The 22,394-nt window shown below is 38.0% G+C and overlaps 1 protein-coding gene across 1 annotated transcript in view; it reads right to left on the bottom strand.

Annotated features, from left to right (window-relative positions):
- The window catches only part of LOC150082050 (kelch-like protein 8), a 132,697-nt gene that overhangs the window by 29,227 nt on the left and 81,076 nt on the right, over window positions 1-22,394 (bottom strand). The gene's annotated exons all lie outside the window — the stretch shown is intronic.

Below are 22,394 nucleotides of genomic sequence, written 5' to 3'. Positions count from 1 at the left end.
GAATAACCCTGTATGTGGCCAACGTGGCCACATATGTTGGTTACTTTATTATCATCATTAGGCATGTGGTGCCAGGAAGCCTGAGGCTTATGCTGAACCAGCCAAAAAAAAAAATTTTCCGAATTACCCCAAGAGAGAGAGAGAGAGATTGATATTTGATATTTATTACTTAAAAATATCAAATATCAAATATCAATATCAATCTCTCTTGAGAGAGAGAGAGAGAAGTAGAAGGGAATCACCAAGAAAAAGAAGAATGATGATATCCAGCTCAGGACCCTGGGTGCACCAAGCCCATACTCACCAGATGTGAGCCCCTGGGGGTTTTCTTGAGAAGCTGTGATGGCCACATATGTGTGTGTGTGATGCTATTATGGCATACATATGAAGGTTGTTTGTGATTAGTTTACTGCATGCGCTGCGAGCACTGCAATAAAACTAATTACAATAAAATAAAATCTCAAACATCGCAATAAGTTTGTCAGTATTGTTAGAGATTTTGTGAAAACATGTTTGTTAGCGTGCTGTATTATCCATCATATTGTGTTGTGTTGTGTTTTTCCGCAAGTTTGTATGTGTTGGAAAAAATCTAAAAAGGAATGGCTAAAATAAAATTACTGAGATAAGAGAAACAGAGAGAAATTGCTGTAATTTACAATTAAGCAGAGTTAAACTTCTCACAGACACACTGCTGTTGAGTTTTTTCAGAAGTTCAACTTTATCTGTTATGGACAATGTATGATGTTTGTGCTTTACACCATGAGAGGCACTTCCTTTATGCATTGGAACCATGGCTGAGGGTAAATGTGAGCAGGTTATAATAAAAAACAGAAAAACAAGTGGGAATGGCTTGCCAGTGTTTATGAGTTTGCGCCAACAGCTGATGCTGCAACCAACGCCACCAAAACAGTAGCGGCAGGTCGGTGAGTCAACCGGGACATTTGAAATTACGTTCGCAGAAATTATGTCCAAATTAGCAGTGGAACCAGATTACTGGTGGCCAGATTAGTGATGGTCGACCTGTACAATGTACTATAATATAAGCCACAAGATTAGAAAACATGTCATTTACATAAACTAAGTTTTACATAGTGTAGTGCTAAACTACATAAACTAAGTTTTACATAATCCAGTGCCCCTCTCTCCTCAAAGAGGAGAGGGGGGCACTAGAAACTCATTTACCCAACATGAGTATTTATATGGAAAAAGTTAGGGATCCTCTGCCTCTGCTGCTGTCATATACACAGTGACTGATATGTTAGATATTAGAAATATTCCCCCTCCATGTCATCTAAAAATGGAAAGAGAATGCATCATTGACTCTATATGGGTTGAAGGACAAGCTTCACTGGCAGTGGTTTTCAGTACATCTGTAATATGATCTAATTAATCCGAATGCAAAATTACAGTGGGGGTTATGTTCCAAAAGCTAACAAAAATGCACTGTTTTGTTAACAAAACTAACAAAAGTACATCATTTTAGATTTCATGTATCTTCTTCCTCCTTAAAAAAATCAGTAATCTGGGTTTGTTTGCTTTTGCTTGATAAATCTTTGTGAATTACATCATAAGGAACTAAGCATTTTTGAAGCTCCCTTTGAACTTTGAGCTCCTTTTATCCAAAATTTTCTGCATTAAAAAAATAAGATTCTAATTGCTTGGTTAACTTTATGCTTTCCCGTATGCTTTTTAGTGTAAAATTTGGAAGTTTAGAATTTTCTTCTGCTCTATCTTCCTCTGAAATCAGGACGATAGAGCAGTTTTACCGTCAATGCCATTTCCACCAAATCCGCTTCACTAGCCTCTTTTTCTACCAATAATTCTTCAGAGTCTCCAGTAATCATTTTTTATTTTTTTATTTTTTTAGGAGCATAGGTGACTAAGGCCATGTTACTCTATGTATATTGTGTATAAATTGCTTGTGTCCTGAGGTTGATTTTCTATTTTTACAGGTTAAAGAAGCACTGCAGGATCATCAAGACAAGACTTCAGTTATAGCTTGGACACAGCATGGTTTTGTTAAGGGGAAGTCTTGACTGACCAGTTTGATTGGATACTATGATGTGGTCACAAAGGAACTGGATGTAGGGAATAACTTTGATATCATAATTATATTTGGATCTTAGAAAGGCTTTTGATACTGTTGGACATGGAAGACTGCTGCACAAATTGGAGCACTGTGGCATTGGAGGCAAATTGCTGCTATGGATAAAGGGATGGTTAAGTGGGAGAAGACAGAGAGTGGTAATCAATGTACACTGTTCTTTGTGGACTAATGTTATTAGTGAAATTCCTCAGGGTTCAGTGTTGGGTCCATTGTTGTTTTCTATATTTATTAATGATAATGATGGTGGTATATTAGGCTTAATGTCCAAGTTTGCAGACAATATGAAGGTTGGCAGGGCTGTTAATGACACTAATGACAGTATGCTGCAGCAACAGGATCTAGAAAAGTTGAGCAGATGGACTGAGAGGTGGCAACTGAAGTTTAACACTGACAAATGTAAAGTACTGCAAATGGGAAGCAGTAACTCCAGAGTAGCATATCAACTGTATGATACTACACTGACAGCGGTAGAGAATGAAAAGGACCTGGGGGTAATGCAGGCAGATATGAAGTTTTCTGAGCAGTGCCGAGAGTCTGCAAGAATAGCTCATGGTGTCTTGTCAATGATATACAGGAATTTTTCTAGCAGTGATAAGGAGGTGATTATCCCCTTGTATAAGGCAATGGTCAAGCCACACCTTGAGTACTGTATACAGGTCTGGAGGCCTTATTTTAGGAAGGATGTAGAGCTGCTGGAACGAGTACAGAGAAGGGCAACAAGATTAGTGAATGGAACAAGGGGTTGCTCTTTGAAGAAAAGCTTAAGTTTTGAAAATTACAGTGTCTGGAGAGTAGGCACCTGCGAGGTGTTCTGATTGAGGTGTATAAAGCCTTGAATGGTTTGAGCATGCTCAGTGCTGATGGGATTCTTCCTCTTGCTCAGAATAATCACCTGAGAGAGCATAAATTCAAATTGAGGAAAGACAGTTGTAGGATAGATGTGCAGAAGTTTGCCTTTAGCCAGCAGGTGGTTGATTGCTGGAACAAACTTCCATCTGTCATTGTAGAAGTTGATAGGTTAAATAGATTCAAGGCAGAACTAGACAAACATTTGGAGCGAGTGGATGGGTGAAATTAGATTTGTTTTTTTTTTTTTTTTTTTTTGGCTGATGTTATATAAACTTGCTTTCTTGCATCATGTGCTTTACTAATGCTAATGCTAAAAATTCCTCTGTCATCGACGGGATTCAAACTCAGATGTTTTCCACCTGGTGTAGGGAGGAGGGCGATTCTATTAACTGTGCTACCCACAAGGGCTTCAGTAGTCATATCATCAAAATCTTCCACTCCTACCGACATAGCAAGTTCTAATATTGCACTGATTCCGTTTTCTGCCGGTTCAACCATATTTCCTGAATGAACTGAGTCTGGCCATACATTTTTCCCAAACACAATTAACGTATGGTGTTACTTCTTTCAGCGATAAAGCTATGATTCTGATACAGTCCACAATTGAGAAATGTTTCCATGCCTCCATTACTTCAATAGATTCGGAATCAGTTTTTTCCAAAATCCATTTGTAATGATTTTTTGAAGTAATGAGTTTTAAAGATGGATATAATGCCTTGATCTAATGGCTGAATGAAAGAAATTGTATTAACCTAGTACAACTGTGGTGGTAGGAACATTACTTCAACGTTTGGATGACTTAAGTCTCTTGGATGGCCTGGTGTGCTATCCAATAGTAATAAAACTGAAATCTAGATTTTACCACAAGTTCAAGAGCACAGAACATGACATGGGGATTTCCTAACAAAATAAAATACAAGGATTTCTCAATATTTTTTTTGACTAGTGAGTCAACAGTGTGGATTCAAAATGAGTGGAAATGTTGAAAAATTACACTCAACATAATAGCAAGGTTCCCCCAGCACAAAAGCTCAAAAATACCCTATTCTGTGAGGTTTACCAAAATTCTCTAACTGTGTTATGTAAGTACTGTGTTGTGTGTGGATTGCCACAATTTATCAATCATGTTAGAGCGAAACCATGTTGTAGAAGTACCGTGTTATACAGGGGTTGCCTGTACTGTATCCACTTGTATATATTGTACATCCTACCACATTGGAGACTAATTACTGTAGCTATCCAGTTTCTCCCCTCAGCTGAAGATGCAATAAAAAGTATATCAGAATAATGCTAATTACAAACAGCTGCCTCTAGAGGGGAATATGGATACCATTTGTTAATCACATTACATTAGTTACAAAGTAAATTTTTGCAAACAACAGCAGCATGCATTAGTTACGTTAGTTACAAAGTGAATTTTTGCAAATAATGGCACATGATGTCCTTTCCTTGACTAGAAGTTACGCTTAGGATAGCAAAAATGGCTAAGGGCTAAACTAGACAAATACACATGAACTGACAAGTGATTTATGGAGAAATTACGTGAGTTCACTTTGGCACCATGATAGGCTGGACATTTGGTTTTGACTTAGTTTTCTCAAAATACAGTAAATTCTACTGCATCAGAAATAAATACACAGCAAAATCAGTATGACTGAAGTGATGGCCACCAAAAGAAAAAATTATACAGTCGATGAAAAGCTTAAAGATTATTGAAAGAGTTGAAAATGGCAAAACAAAATGCAGTATATTTCATGACTGTGAAATTCCAGAAAGAACAATCCATGGTTGGATCAAAGAGGACAAAAAATTGCATTGATTTGTAGACTTTATACAAGATGAAGTAAGCCTCCAAAGAAAGAAAACTACTCTGTTAAAACAGTGATGTGGACCATTTTATATAATGCCTCTAAAGTGCGGGCACTTAAAATTCATAAGCTACTTTTTGGAAATGATAACACATTTAAAGCTTCTGAAGGGTGCTTTGGAGACGGAAGGCTCATTCATGGGATATCCTAGGATAGTCTTGTAGGCGAATCTGCATTTGACCTACAACAGCAGCAGAAGCACTTCTTGAATTTCTGCATAATGTGGGCGCCTCCATAGCCAGGTGGGAAGGAGCAGCAGTGTGTAGCACACGCTTCTTGATTAGACCGGGGTTCGAGCCCGTCACCACCAAATACGGAGGATACGGAAAGGTCAGGGAATGACCACCACATATCCCGGAGCAATATGGCCTTAGTTGCTAATGCTCCTAAAAACCAAATAACAAGCATAATGTGATTCACAGATGAACAGTTGTACAACTGCAATGAAACAGCACTCTACTATAAACTTCCCACCAACAAGTAAATGGATATTAAAAAGGCACCTAACAAAGCAGCTTGTAGCAAATGACCTGGCTGCTTTGGATTGAGGTGAATGTGGAAGCTCCGATTGCATGTTACCTGAGGAGGAAAAAAGTCTCAGCCTCTGTGAACAGTGGAAAGAATCGACAGACAAGGCTAGTGATTTAGGGAGTGACCCTAAAGGTAATGTTGATGACTAGTGTAAGAAAAAAAGCACCAGAAATTGACAAAATGCTTGAAAACATTAACGAGGTGATGGCGTAGTTAGAACATCACAGTGATAGTGAACATCTTCATTTATTGCATCTGACCACTATTAGAATTATGTACTAAAAAAATGCTGCCATTGGTTCCAACAAACTAAATTACATGACTATTTCAGAACATATGGTTAAAATGTAGGTCTGTAAAGGGAATGCCCATATGCACCAGATGAGAAATAACAAATATTTAGTAATTATATAAACAATATATTTGGATATAAAAATACAAGTAAAATTTAGAAAGGCAACAGTATTTTAACGCAGAGACAATTGGGCAATTGTGCAGACTCTTCAAAAACCCACACAACCTTCAACAGTTGCCTACATATATTCAGTCAACAACAGCTGAAACTCTCAATATCTTTCACTGAAAGTGTTTTCTTTGATTTTTCCACTGAAAATTCCAGAAATCTTTGTTTGGCTATCACACAAAAAATAAAAATATATTCCCACTGGTGTTTTAAAGGTGAGTAGTTTGAATAAATTCAAGGAAGAACTAGATAAAGTGTAAGTGGGGATGTACAGGTGAAATATTGCAGGTTTTTTTTTTTACACATTAAAATACAGTCATAGGATTATTTACTTGTAACTAATGCATGCTAATGCAAACATTAGCATACTTAATATTTTTCTGTCTCTAACAATGAATGTCAATATAAAGCAGACAATATGGAGTAGGTTAGCAAATTAAAATGTCTTGTCATGGGGGAATCTTGATCGACTGATTTTGATTGCTACAAGAAACTGTTGCTGACTTTCCCCTCTTTGTAAATTAGCATTAGCATTAGTTCAGGCATACGATGCAAGAAAGCAAGCTTATACAGCATCAGCCAAAAAAAAAACTACCCATTTCACCCATCGGGTCACTCCAAATGTTTATCTAGTTCAGCTTTAAATTTATTTAAGCTATCAACTTCCACAACAGCAGATGGAAGTCTGTTCCAGCAATCAACTACCCACTGGCTAAAGACAAACTTCCGCACATCTATTAGTAGTAGTAGTAGTGACATGTGATTAAAGAAAGCAAGTGTATGAGCTTATGTAGCATCAGCGAAAAAAAAAAAAATCACACCATTCTCTCCAAATGTCTGTCCAGTTCCTACTTCAATTTATTTAACCTATCAACTTCCACAACAACAGATGGAAGTTTGTTCCAGCAATTAACCACCCGCTGACTAAAGACAAATTTCTGCACATCTATTCTACATCTGTCTTTTCTTAATTTGAACTTATGCCCCCTTAGGTTCGTAATCTGAACAAGTGGAAGAATCCCATCAGAATTCAGCATGCTCAACCCATTCAAGGCCTTATACACCTCAATCAGATCACCGTACAGGTGCCTAGTCTCCAGCCACTGTAATTTGCAGAACTTAAGCCTCTCTTGGTAAGAGGATCCCTTCATTCTCCTCACCAATGTGGTTGCCCTTCTCTGTACATGCTCAAGCAAATCTACATCCTTCCTAAAATGAGGCCTCCAGACCTGTACGCAGTACTCAGGGCGTGGCCTGACCATTGCCTTATACAGCGGGACAATCACCTCCTTTTCCCTACTAGCAAAATTCCTATATATCATTGACAAAACACCATGACCTGCTCTGGCATCCTGTCTGCATTGCTCAGAAAACTTCATATCTGACTGCACAGTTACTCCCAGGTCGTTTTCATTTTCTACCACCTTAAGTGTAGTACCACACAGTTGGTACGTTTCTCTGGGGTTACTTCTACCCATATGCAGTACTTTGCATTTGTCAAGGTTAAACTTCAGTTGCCACTTCTTAGCCCATCTGCCCAAATTATCTTGATCCTGTTGAAGTAGCACACTGCCATTACTGTCATTAACAACCCTGCAAACCTTTGTATCATCTGCAAACTTGGACATACCTTCAACAATATCACTGATAAATATACAAAACAACATTGGGCCCAACACTGAACCCTGTGGGACCCCACTAATAACATTAGTCCACGAAGAGCAGCACCCATTGATTACCACCCTCTGTCTTCTCCCGCTCAACCATCCTTTTATCCATTGTAGCAACTTACCCTTAACACTATTCTGCTCCAATTTGTACAATAGTCTCCCATGCAAAACAGTGTCAAAAGCTTTCCTGAAATCCAAATATATGATATCAAAATTATTTTTGCATCCGGTTCCTTTGTAACCACATCATTGTTTGTTTGTTTGGTTGGTTTTTTTTTTTTTTGGGAACATTACCAACTAAAGCCATATTGCTCCGGGATATGCGGTGGTCATTCCCTGACCTTTCCGCATCGTCCGTATTTGGTGGTGACGGGCTCGAACCACATCATAATATCCTATCAAATTTGTCAGACAGTACTTTCCTTTAGCAAACCCATGATATGTCTGAATTATTGCTGCAGTCTTGTCTAGATGATCCTGCAATGCATCTTTAACCAGTGACTTCATTATTTTACCCGGAACAGAAGTTAAACTAACTGGTCTGTAATTACTCGTGTCACCCTTCGATCCCCCTTTGTGAATTGGGGATACATTTTCACATTTCCAGTCCACGGGGACCTCCCCTGAGTCCAAGGATGCTCTCATAATTATGGCTAAGGGTTTGCTTAGTTGCTTTGCCGCCTCCTTTAATATAACTGGATAGATCCCATCCACCCCAGGTGCCTTTCTTATGTTTAACTTCAACAATTTCTCCTCCACTTTGCTCTCAGTTATTACAAAATCATTAAGCACCCTGCTACAATTTGATAACCTTCTGGCATTTTCAAACCTTAATAACTCCTCATGTGTGAATGTAGATGCAAAATACTCATTCAGTTTGTTTGCTATCTGAGCAGAATCATCAACAGTTGAACCATCGATATCAAGTGGACCAATCAGATTCATCTCCTTCCTTTTAGAGTTTATATATGTAAAGAAATCCTTGCTGTTTTTCTTAGCATCTTTTGCCAAAGATTTCTCATAATCTGCCTTCGCCTGCCTAACCTCCTTTGTGATTTGATTACAGACTAGCTTATATCTGTCATAGGCTTCTAAGTCGCTTGATAATTTATATGCATCCCATGCATTTTTCTTCTGTCACGAGTCTCATTAGTTCCTTTGATAACCATTTAGGCCTAAACCTTGAACAATATTTCTTAATAGGTATGAAACTTTTAGTAGCATCCACGATTAATTCCTTGAATGCTTCCCACTTAGAATTTACTGTTGGTAACATCATCAGTTGATCCCACTGTACAGAATTTAAAAACTGTGTGAGACCACTGTACTCACCTTTACGGGAGCAAAATTTACCTTTACGGATGGTAATTATATCTTTAAGTAAATTCCACATCATTACACTGTGATCACTGCCACCTAGTGGTTCCTTTATCTGCAAATTCTTAATAAACGAATGATCACTGCTGATAACCAGATCAAGCGTATTACCCTCTCTGGTTGCCTCTTGAGCATGCTGCTGCAGAAAACTATCATCAATAAATCCACAAAAGTCTTACTAGTGTGTGAGTGACCAAGTTCCAGTCAATATCTGGAAAGTTAAAATACCCCATTATAAGACATTCTGATTTACTAGCCCACTCTATTTCTCTGTACAATTGTTCATTGTACTCATTCGAGTCATTAGGCCTATATCAGACTCCTACTCTTATTTTTGCTTTCGCATTGCTTATGTCACACCAAACTGACTCATCAGTGCACTGTTCATCTATATCAACTGGATGCACTTCTTTTGATTTTGTTTTTCTTAATTAACAGCATAACACCTCCTCCCTTTTTATCCTGTCTATCCTTTCTGTACATATTGAACTCCCCAAATTCCAGTTCTGCATTCCTTATATCTGTGTGACACCACGTCTCTGCTATCCCAACAATATCCGCCTTTGATGTCTTGACCAACACTTCAAATTCATCAAATTTATTTGCTATACTTCAAGCATTGGTATACATGCAAGTATACATGTACCTATCCTTATTATTAGTTACCCTAACACATCCTATATACCCATCTGTTTCACGATGACTGCCATCAGTCCCTGAAACCCCCAGCACCCCTCGCTCCAGGTCGCTACTTATTCTAATAGAAGTAGTACAAGAATCACTTTTACCTCTGCCAGCGGCTACTGTTAATCTATTAACTAATTCTAATTTGAAAGTGTCTGCAATTCTGCCCAGACACGATAGGAGGGAGTATATGATGAGAGCCCTGTCGATCAATTCGGCCCTCAAAAGATTGTGCAGAGCTCAAGGGGTAGAATTTTTTTCAGCCTGGTCTGTACTTGTTAACAGGAGAGACTGCTTCTACAGGGATGGGATACACTTAAATAGAAAGGGTGCAAGAATGTTTGCTGATGCTATCGAGGCAGTGTTAGGTGGGTCGGAAAACTGCTAGATTGGGGGGATACAAGGACTAATAGATTAACAGTAGCCACTGGCAGAGGAGAAAGTGATTCTTGCACTCCTTCTATTGGAATGAGCAGCAGCCTGGAAAATAAGATGCAGGATATTTCAGAGACTGCTGGGAATCATGGGGGTACAAGTGAACACATGGGTTGTGTTAGGATGGCTAAGAGGAAGAGCAGGTACATGTATACTTGCATGTACACCAATGCTAGGAGTTTAGTAAATAAATTTGATGAATTTGGGGTATTGCTCAAAACATCAAAGGCAGATATTGTTGGGATTTCAGAGAAGTGGTGTCACACAGATATAAGGAATGCAGAACTGGAATTTGGGGAGTACAATGTCTACAGAAAGGATAGACAGGATAGGAAGGGAGGAGGGGTTATGCTATTAGTTAAGACACACATAAAATCCAAGGAAGTGAAGCCAGTCGACATCGCTGGACAGTACAGTGTCCAGTCAGTTTGGTGTGACATAAGCATTGGGAGATCAAAATTGAGAGTAGGAGTGTGCTATAGGCCTAATGACTCTGATGAGTATAAAAAGAAACTGTACAGAGTAATAGTGTGGGCCAGTAATCAGAGAGTCTTATAATGGGAGATTTTAATTTCCCAGATATTGACTGGAATTTGGGGGCTGGTCACTCACACACTAGCAAGGCTTTTGTGGATTTATTGGATGATTGTTTTCTACATCAGCATGTTCGGAAGGCAACTAGAGGGAGTAATACTCTTGATTTGATTATCAGTAGTGATTCTTCGGACTCCGTAGCCGAGTGGTCAGGAGCGGGAGTGCAGTAGCACACGCTCTCTGAGTAGACCGGGGTTCAAGCCCCTGACCGCTGAATACGGTCAATCTGCCAACCCGCACTGGACCAGCGTGGCAGATTATGGTCCATTTCCCTCAGCACGAATTGTTGAGGAGGCTTCCATCCTGCAGTGGGTTGATAATGGCTGCACTTTACCTTTTTTTAGTGATTCTTCATGCATTAAGAATCTGCAGATAAATGAACCACTAGGTGGCAGTGATCACAGTGTTCTGAAGTGGGAGTTACTCAAAGAGGTAACTACCATTAGGGGTAAAGGGAAGGGGTATTGCTTTCGTAAAGGCGACTACGATGGACTGAGACAGTATTTAAATTCTATACAGTGGGATCAACTGATGATGTTACCAACAGCAAATTCAAAATGGGAAGTATTCAAAGAACTTATCTTGGAAGCTACTAGGCTTTACATACCAACTAAGAAATATTGTTCAAGGTTTAGGCCTAAATGGATGTCAGATGAACTAATGAGGCATATGGCAGAGAAGAAAAATGCATGGGATACATACAAATTAATACGTGACACAGAAGCCTATGATAGATACAAGTTGATCTGTAGCCAAGTTACAAGGGATGCGAAGAAAAACAGCAAAGAGTTCTTTACTTATGTAAACTCTAGAAGGAAGGGGATGAATCAGATTGGTCCACTTGATATTGATGGGTCAACTGTTGATGACCCTGCTCAGGTAGCTAACAAACTAAATGAATATTTTGCATCGACATTCACACATGAGGAGTTATTCAGTGAGGGGAATGCCTGAGGTGTATTCAACTCTAGTAGTAAGCTAAAGAATCTTGTAATAACTGAGAGTAAAGTGGAGGAGAAATTGTTGAAGATAAACACAAGAAAGGCACCTGGGGTGGATGGGATCTATCCAGTTATATTAAAGGAGGCAGCAAAGGAAGTAAGCAAACCCTTAGGCATAATTATGAGAGCTTCCTTGGACTCAGAGGAGGTACCCATGGATTGGAGATGTGCAAATGTGACCCCAATTCACAAGGGAGGATCAAAAGCTGACACAAGTAATTATAGACCTGTGAGTTTAACTTCTGTTCCTGGAAAATTAATGGAGGCACTGGTTAAAGAAGCACTGCAGGATCATCTAAACAAGACTTCGGTTATAGCTTGGACACAGCATGGTTTTGTTAAGGGGAAGTCTTGCCTGACCAATTTGATTGGATACTATGATGCAGTCACAAAAGAACTGGATGCAGGGAATAACTTTGATATTATATACTTGGATCTTAGAAAGGCTTTTGATACTGTTGCACATGGAAGACTGCTGAACAAATTGGAGCAGTGTGGCATTGGAGGCAAATTGCTGCTATGGATAAAGGGGTGGTTGAGGGGGAGAAGACAGAGAGTGGTAATTAATGGACACTGCTCATCATGGACTAATGTTATTAGTGGAGTCCCTCAGGGTTCAGTATTGGGTCCTTTATTGTTTTCTGTATTTATAAATGATATTGATGATGGTATATCCAGCTTAATGTCCAAGTTTGCATACGATACGAAGGTTGGCAGGGTTGTCAAGGACACTACTGACACTATGCTGCTGCTGCAACAGGATCTGGAAAGTTTGAGCAGATGGGCTGAGAGGTGGCAAATGAAGTTTAACATTGACAAATGTAAAGTACTACATATGGGAAACAGCAACCCCAGAGCAACGTATCAACTCTGTGGTACTACACTGACAGTGGTAGAGAATGAAAGGGACCTGGGGGTGGTTGTGCAGGCAGATATGAAGTTGTCTGAGCAGTGCAGACGGGCTGCAAGAGTAGCTCATGGTGTATTGTCAATGATATATAGTAATTTTTCTAGCAGGGATAAGGAGGTGATTATTCCCTTGTATAAGGCAATGGTCAGGCCACACCTAGAGTACAGGTGACCCCCGCTTAACGCTGATCATTCGTTCCGGAAAAACAGAGCGCTAAGTGAATCCGCGCTAAGCGAGCGCCGCTTTCCCATAAGGTAACATATGTATTTGTGAGCTGCGGTCGGTGCCATAGGATATTTCCTAATCAATAATAAACGGTAATGAAAAGATGCACAAATGTCGGTCAAAATATTTAATATTCAAATATTTGCCCATATAAAATATTCTGCATTACATACATATAATTATGTGGTAACTACTTGCGTCTCAAAAGTAAACAAAATTCCAATTAAAATAATGAATTTAATTGATTTAATTTAATGGATGAATTTAATCATGAAAAATGTGTGGATTTTGAGTTGAACTTTGGCCCTCTTCCAAATAAATTAAAAGGGGTATTAATTTTAAATGGCCCGCAGCGTTACCACCCAACAATAAAGTCAACCGATCCTTCGCCGCTTTGAAACTTGGCATGTTTTTTGTTCTTCTTATTATTATTATTATTATTATTATCCATATGATGCAAGGAAGCCTGAGGCTTATGCTGCACCAGGAAAAAAAAAAAAGTTCCCAAGTAGCCCTGAGAGAGAGAGAGAGAGAGAGAGAGAGTCAAAAGTAGAAGGGAATCACCAAGAAAGGGAAGAATGATGATATCCAGCTCAGGACCCTGGGTGTGTGCCAAGCCCATACTCACCAGATGTGAGTTCTTTCAATATGAAACTTCTTTTAGGCATTCGTTTCCACAAAAGTCCTGCTTCATCTATGTTAAAAACTTGTTGAGAAGTATAACACATAATACCCCTCTTCAATAATTTTAACAAGTTATTTTTTGAAAGTTTCGGCTCCTTAATCTGCACTAGCGGCTTCACCCGGGATTTTAAATCTATTCTACCAGTTTTAAATGGTTCCACATTTTTTTTAGGCGAGTTTTCTTCAGATCATCGTATTGGCTAATCTCTTTCTCTCTCTCTCTCTCTCTTTTTTTAATATTTAATTTAACTGAATTCTGCATTGGAATATTATCTTCAAAAAAATTACTCTTTCCATTTCAATCCTAATAGCCGGTCTAGTCCTAGTTGCTTGCAGTGGAACAGCTATCTTTCCCGCTGCTAAAATTAATTCTTTATTTTTTCATAATTGTTCTAACAGTTAAATTTGCGAGTCCTAAATTATGGCACACATCCGCTTGTCGTTGACCGGAATCGATTCGCTTCAAAACGTCTAATTTAATTTTCAAATTCAGTCTTTTTCTTACATTTATAGTCTTCGTACTGCGCCCAAACGTTGTTGCATTTTCATTCCTGTCGGTCATTATTAGCTCTTCGAAAATATAACTGCGTTGGTTGAATTAATTATGATACAATGTTCAAGTAAACTGTCCGTTACGCACGATGTCTAATACTGTACTGAGTGATGACTAGACTTCGGATAAATGCATATAACGCAAATATTACAAGCAATATATTTGATCATTTTTTAAAATGTTGATCTCGGTACTACGTAACAAGTGACTGTACTTAAATTAGCGTGAGAGAAAATTTCACTGAGCGTGGGAAAATTGCTCAAGTCGGCGTGGGAAACGTTTTAATGCTGTTTTGCTATTCATTTTCAAGCTATCGACTTCATCAAATGAAACGATTTCGTTAAATATGTCAAAAATGTAATCTGTAAAAGAGCGTTATAGCGATCTGTGACAGCGTTATAGTCAGATACTGGTTATAATATAAGAACAGCGTTATAGCGAATTAGCGTAAAGCGAACCGCGTTATAACGGGGGCCTGCTGTACTGTATACAGGACTGGAGGCCTCATTTCAAGAAGGATGTAGAGCTGCTAGAACGAGTACAGAGAAGGGCAACAAGATTAGTGAATGGAACAAAGGGGTGCTCTTACGAAGAAAGGCTTAAGTTTTGCGAATTACAGTGTCTGGAGACTAGGCACCAGCGAGGTGATCTGATAGAGGTGTACAAAGCCTTGAATGGTTTGAGCATGCTCAATACTGATGGGATTCTTCCTCTTGCTCAGAATAATCACCTGAGAGGGCATAAATTCAAATTGAGGAAAGACAGACGTAGGATAGATGTGCGGAAATTTGCATTTAGCCAGCGGGTGGTTGGTAGGTGGAACAGACTTCCATCCCTTGTTGTGGAAGTTGATAGCCTAAATAAGTTTAAGGCTCAGCTGGACAGGTATTTCGAACGAACAGAGGGGTGAAGTGGAAGTGGTTATTTTTTATTTATTTATTTTACTTTATTTTTTTTTTGGCTGATGCTGCATAAGCTTGCTTTCTTGCATCAAATGCCTCTACTAATGCTAGTGCTCTTAGTCCGTGTATCCCCCCAAGCTAGCAGTTTTCTGCCCCACATAACTTTGCCTCAATAGCATCAGCAAATATTCTTGCACCCTTTCTATTTAAGTGTATCCCATCCTTGCAGAAGCAGTTTCTCCTGTTAACAAGCACAGACCAGGCTGAGAAAAATTCTACCCCTAAGTATATTATATCAAAATTATTTTTTACGTCTAGTTAAAAAAAAAAATCATTTTTTACATCTACCACAGAATAGTATCCAATCAAATTGGTCAGACAAGACTTCCTCTTAACAAACCCATGGTGTGTCTGAATTATTACTGCAGTCTTGTCTAGGTGACTCTGTATCACCTCTTTAACCAGTGATTCCACTATTTTCTCCAGAACAGAAGTTAAACTAACAGGCCTGTAATTATTTGTTTCACCCTTTGCATCCCCGCTTTGTGAATTGGCGATACATTTGCACATCTCCAGTCCAGTGACCTGAAGTGACCGCCCTTGAATCTAAGGATGCTCTCATAATTATTGTTAAGGGTTTGCTTACTTCCCTTGCTGCCTCCTTCAATATAACTGGAAAGATTCCATCTGTCCCAGGTGCCTTTTTTATGTTTAACTTCAACAATTTCTCCTCCACTTTTCTCAGTTATTACAAAATCACTTAGCTCCCTGTTAAGAGTTTGATTAAATTCTGGCATGCCCCTCCTTGATTAACTCCTCATGTGTGAATGTAGATGCAAAACACTCATTCAGTTTATCAGCTACTTGAGCAGGATCATCAATAGTCAAACCATCTATGTTAAGTGGACCTGATTCATCCCCTTCCTTCTAGAGTTTACATAAGTAGAAAACTCTTTGCTGTTTTTCTTTGCATCCTTTGCCAAAAATTTCTTGTAATCCACTTTCACTGACTTGATTACAGAATAGCTTATATCTACCATGGGCTTCTCTGTCACCTGATAATTTATATGGCCAACAGGGCTAGACAGGTGGGTAAAGTGCTTGCCTGGCAACCCAAAGGTCGCGGGTTCAAATCTCGCCTCGGACTTGGATCAGAGTAAAATGCAAAAACTTTGGAAGGTGCATTATGGCCATAATGCATACAACAAAAAAAAAAATAAATAAATAATAAAAAAATAATTTATGTGCATCCCATGCATTTTTCTTCTCTGCCATGAGCCTCATTAATTCATCTGACATCCATTTAGGCCTGAACCTTGAACAGTATTTTTAGTTGGTATGAAAACCTCAGTAGTCTGCAAAATTAAGTCCCTGAAGGCTTCCGATTTAGAATTCGCCATTGGTAACATCATCAGTTGATCCCACCGTATAGAATTTAAAAACTGTCTGAGACCACTGTAGTCACATTTATGAAAACAAACTGTCACCTAGTGGTTCCTTTATCGACAAATTCTTAATGCTTGAATAATTACTGCTGATAATCAGATCAAGAGTATTATTCCCTCTGGTTGCCCTTTGAACATGTTGCTTTTTAACAAACAATCCTCCAATAAATCAATAAAAGTCTTGCTAGGCTGCAAGTGACCAACCCACAAGTTCCAGTCAATATCTGGAAAGTTAAAATCCCCCTTTACAAGACATTCAGATTTACTGGCCCACTCTATTTCTCTGCACAACTTTTCACTGTACTCATCAGAGTCATTAGGCCTATAACACACTCCTACTTTCATTTTCCCTTTCCCAGTGTTCATGTCACACCAAACAGACAATACTGCACTGTCCACCCATGTAAACTGGATGCACTTATTTAGATTTTGTGTGTTTCTTAACTAACAGCATAAACCCTCCTCCCTTCCTACCCTGTCTATCCTTTCTGTACACATTGTAGACAGATTCCAATTCTGCACTGCTTATATCTATGTGACACCCTGTCCCTGATATCCCAACAATATCTGCCTTTGATGTCTTGACCACTTCAAATTCATCAAATTTATTTACTATACTTTTAGCATTGGTGTACATGCAAGTATGCATGCATCTGTTCCTACTATTAGTTACACTAACAGCCCATGTATTTACTTGTTCCATGATGACTCCCAGCTCTTGAAATTCTTGCACCCTTTCAATTAAGTGTATCCCATCCCTGTAGAAGCACACTCTCCCCTGTTAGCAAGCACAGACCATGCTGAATAAAATTCTACCCCATCAGCCTATCATGTCTGGGCAGAATTGCAGACACTTTCAAAATTAACCCTAACTCACAACTTTTTTTCAGCATTGACCTGTACTTGTTAAGTAAATCTGCAGATCTCTTACTCTTATAGACTTTAGTGCCAATGTGTACAACAATATCATCTTTTGTGCTCTTAAAAGATGATATCTGCTCTACGTCATCAACTTTCGCCTCTGGCAGACATACCCTGGTCCTGTTCCACCTATCCTTTTTGCATAATATATTCCCCGTCTCCCTGACAATAGAGTCACCAACAATAACTAGTTCCTCTGGGACCCAGCACATTCTTCCTTGGAGATTGCCGCTGTGTTGCCTGTGTTAATTTCTTCGAGAGCATCTACCCCACACCTCAAAAACTCTCATAGACGCACATCAGAATGCTGGGTTGGCACCTAATTTCTTCACAGTCTCTGCATGTAGCACAAACAAATACATCCTCCTCCTTGGCTAGATTATGTCCTGCTCTAGAAAGGTCTGCAAACATTTCACATTTCACACATTTTTTTAGACTGTGTTTCATTGGAGAATCACCCCCTTTAGTTCTCCCCCAAGCCACAGCATTCCTGCTACTTTGTGCCAGTTGCTTTGCTGCTCTAGTCTGGGTCATGATTCCGTTTAAGTATAATTTAATTAACAATGAAATTTAATAAAATTAATAAATTTTACTGATTAATTAATAATACTATACAAATCTAACAGATTTCTAATACAGCGCTACATATTTTGCTATCTATCTTTATGTTAAACCTTACACTATGAAGTTCAGGATTTACCCTACCCTATTCTGTATCGTATAACAATGATGAATGCAAATGGCAAGTTACGAATGCAAAATCAACAGACACTAAGTACTGACTTTCAAAATTGCTTTCAAAATTCAAAATAAACCACGGAGCTTGACTAGAACTATAGAGCTACTTATAGAAAATAATTCAGTATAACAGTTAAGTCAATAAAATGCCTAAATAAATAAAAACTTAGCATTCGCTAAGTTTTTATTTATTTAGGCATTTTATTGTTAACTTTTTATTGTTAACTTCTTAAATTTGTGCATCAAAGTTAACTTTGATGCACAAATTTAAGAATAAATGGAGACATGCTCTCAAAATCTTGAAATTTCTTGATATCAGATTGTTGAGTGATCTTTCTGATCTCTAATCATCAATGCAAGAATCAGAAAAAAATTAGGATGGTAATAAGTCAGCTTTATATTTAGATGAATATGAAACAGAGCCATAAGGATATAACAGGGCATGGATGTATAGAAGTTGCAGCCTTGGCAAGAGAAAAGAAGGCTTGACTTTGAATGAGTGGAAAGTTTCCTACTCTTTCAAGTTTGGGTTTATTAATAATTTATTTAGAACTGTTATGAGCTTTAGGCAGTAAAATGAAACTGGAAATTGACAGAAACTAACTGTGATAGGTATTATTCTTATCCTGAACAACCTTGGCTCATATGGGCCATAATTCAGATAAAGGATAGGACCTCACAGTGCAATGGGAGTAAAAGATTTTATCCCTACAAGAGTAATTTAAATGACACCATCTGAGCAAGTACTGGAATCAGGAGTGTTAAAACAGTATTCAACCAAAGAAAAGAGAAACAGAAATAATGCAAAATCATTTCGTGCATGCATACATCAATGCTGTAATATCACTGAGATTTTCTGGTGAGGGAAAGATCAAGAGTGATAGGCGGTTATAATTGTCAAGTATTACAGCAGTTGTGCAAGATAATTAGTAATAGTAAATACCTCAGCATCTGAACAATATATTGTTTTTTTTTTTTTTTTTTTGATTTGGTAGTTGTTGGCGCATCGGCTTCTGTGGCCATATTGCACCTCCCAAGGTTTTTGCAGTACTTTGATCCAAGCCCGAGGCGGGAATTGAACCCGCGACCTTTGGGTTACCGGGCAGGTACTTTACCCACTCAGCTAGCCCGGTCAGCCACAATATATTGTAGAAATATATTGTTCAGATGCAATATATTGCTCAAAATAATATTGTACAAATTAATGACAGCTTGATTATGAGTATTAAAGTCACCAAAAAAAAAAAGTCAAAGATTCTAATTGAGTTAAGTATTAGGAAAATGATAGAGTAGCAGATGAATTTGACAGAATGAAATAAATATATTTTGAGGCTGGGAGATGAAAAAAGAGGAGATTCTCTGACAACCAATATCAATACAGAGTGGGTTAGCAAATCAAAATGTCTTGTCATGGGGGAATCTTTAAGTCTAAGGTAAAGAAAGCCAACATGAGAACCACAGCAAACTATGGAAAACTTACTGGACAAATTGGTTTGCCATTACCACAGCTTTGCAGTGCATTCTCGGTAAACAGGCGATGCTTGCTATCAGTCAGGAACAGAAGTCAAGAACAATATATTGATTGATACGTAGGCATGACAGACGATGTACTCATTGGTGCATGAACACAACAGACAATAACATCATAGCGTTAAGTGACTGATTGATGTTATGATATGTATGAAAAGATTTCTTTATTTTTCATTAAATTTCCTAACTTGACCTTAAACGTTAGGTTAGGAAATAATAGGAAAAAGTTTCCTTATTTCTCCTTATATTTCCTAAACTGCAGCCATTATCAATCCACTGCAGGATGGAAGCCTCCTCAACAATTCATGTTGAGGGAAATGGACCATAATCCGCCATGCTGGTCCAGTGTGGGTTGACAGATCAACCATATTTAGCAGTCAGGGGCTTGAATCCCAGTCTACTCAAGAGCGTACTACTGCATTTCTGCTCCTTACCACCCTATATTTCCTAATGTAACCTTAAAGGTTAAGTTAGGAAATAATAGGAAAAGAGAGAAAGATTCAGTTAAACTTCAGAACAGTCACACTCTAGAAATGGTATTTAATATAGCATTTTTAATAGTGTTTTTAATAGATTTTCATTTTGAACTAGTTAAAAAGTTTAGGTTAGTTTATGTCACCAATCTGTGATGGATCATATATAAAACTGTTTTTTAATAGATTTTCATTTTGAACTAGATGAAAAAAATGTTAGGTTATGTTAGCTTACATCCCCAATTCGGGATGGATTCATGCATAAAACTGTTTTTGCAATCTATAGTATATCACAGTCAATCACTGTCTTCTTCCTTCTCATCAATAGTCCAGAGTGTGCACCATGTTCTGAAGTTTTACCAAAGATTCTTTATATATATATACATATATATATGTATATATATACATATCATAATGTCAATCAATCACTTAACGCTATGATGTTATTGTCTGTTGTGTTTTCGCACCAATCAGTACATTTCTTGTCACACCTATGTGTCAATCAATATATATCGTTCTTGACTTCTGCCGCTAGCATGCACTATCTGCTTACTGAGACTGGAGGGAGAAAATGTGGTAGTGGCAAACTGGTTTGTCTGGTAAGTTTCCCATAGTTTACTTTCATTACCTTTGTTATCTTTATTTTCAGAATTCGATTTAAACTCATGGGATGGCAGCCCATGTAGTAGAAAAACATTTCTTGATTTTTTTTTTTTTGAATAACTGTTTTCTACACCATCATTTGTTAGGTAAGCAACAACAGATAACAAGCAATATTCTTGACCTGGTTATAGGTAGAGATTCATCATGTATTAAGAATCTTCAAATTACGGAACCTTTAAGTGGCAATGATCATAGAATATTCCCCAGGATTCTCCCAAGTGATCTGGCTGATCTGTGTGTGTGTTCTCACTGGTATTATGGCATACAGGCTGAAAAACCTAGAATAGCTTACTGAGAAAATTAGACTCCCTCTTATTATGTCACAAAAAAATGATCCAAAAAAAAAAAAAAAAAAGATGATTCCACAGGTGGGGACTGGCTTTTGCTTATTAATTTCATTTTGCAGCTTCATAGTTTTAACTTATTTTTTTTAATTGCTTGGTTGCAGATAGCACCCCTTAAGTATCACTTGTTGCATTTAGCGGCAATTTTTATACATGGCATAAAAGTGTTTAAATTGAGACACAATTAGTTGATTGCACCACATTTAATTTTATACCTTGTTTAACCTTGAAAAAAATAATACATGTATTATGGTTTTTATTTATGTTCTTCAACCACCTCACCATTTCCATTTGGTGGTTTTCAATATGATTTATTTAGATTGTTAATTTAGTATTTGTAGTGGCAAATGATGCAAGAAAGCAAGCTTATACAGCATCAGCCAAAAAAAAAAGAGAGAGTAAAAATGAAACACTCCCATTTCACCCATCCATCCCTGCCAATAATTTGTCTAGTTCTTCCTTGAATTTATTCAAGCTATCCATTTCCACAACAACAACAACATATGGAAGTTTGTTCCAGCAATCAACCACCTGCTGTCTAAACTCCCACACATCTATTCTGCAACCATTCTTCCTCAATTTATGTCCTCTGATGAGGGTAGATGCATTTACTCCATATGGATGATAGTTATATACCTTCTGTGAGCTTTACAGCTCAAAACTTATACCATCTACTAGTCAGTAATATGTTCAAATGGCATTTTAGTTATATTAAAATCAGTGGTGAGCTACAGTGGACTCACATGAGCTTGCGAGAGCTCATTATTTATTTTTTTTTTTTGAAAATTTGCTAGCCCATTGTTAAAACGATCATCTATTTTACGAATGAAATCCTGAATTTAATTATTGAGTACCAGAGCAGAACTATGGTGGGGTGAGCGAAGCCCCATCCCCAGCATTTTAATGGCACAATCAACCAGTTATGTATTTTAAAATTGTTTCATTTTTGAGTTAATTACAGTCAGACCTCTGTTTAACGAACTTCTTTATGGCGAATTTTTTTGAATTCCCCTTGGTAATTACATTTAAAATAGTTTCTGTAGAACAAATGGATTATGAGAGACAACTTTGTATTCATTGTTCTCACTTCTGGCCTTTAGGCAATTAGAAAGCGCAAATTAAGGGTTAAGGGGATTACTATTCCACAACGTTAGTGGTGTCTGTAAAACCTATGCAGCCACATTCCGAGAATTCGCGCTAGTTAATATTCTTTCCATATCCAGTCAGAGGATTAAGAAGATTCCCGACATGGATAATAGCCTCTGGTCAACTTATGTTGTGGTTCCCCGTTACTCGGACAAGGAGTCATATGTTTTTTGGAGAAGTGAGTGATTCATGCATTTCAGTAAATATCTCCTGTCTATACATGGTTACAGTAGCTGAATATCTAAGCGATTCCAATATTTTGCACAGTATTCAAAGAACTA

Source organism: Mastigoproctus giganteus, chromosome 8 (genome assembly GCF_048544385.1).
Source record: "Mastigoproctus giganteus isolate SK-2022 chromosome 8, ASM4854438v1, whole genome shotgun sequence".
Classification (NCBI taxonomy): domain Eukaryota; kingdom Metazoa; phylum Arthropoda; class Arachnida; order Uropygi; family Thelyphonidae; genus Mastigoproctus; species Mastigoproctus giganteus.
Note: the sequence above shows the minus strand (reverse complement) of the source record. Positions and strands in the feature narration are given on the sequence as shown.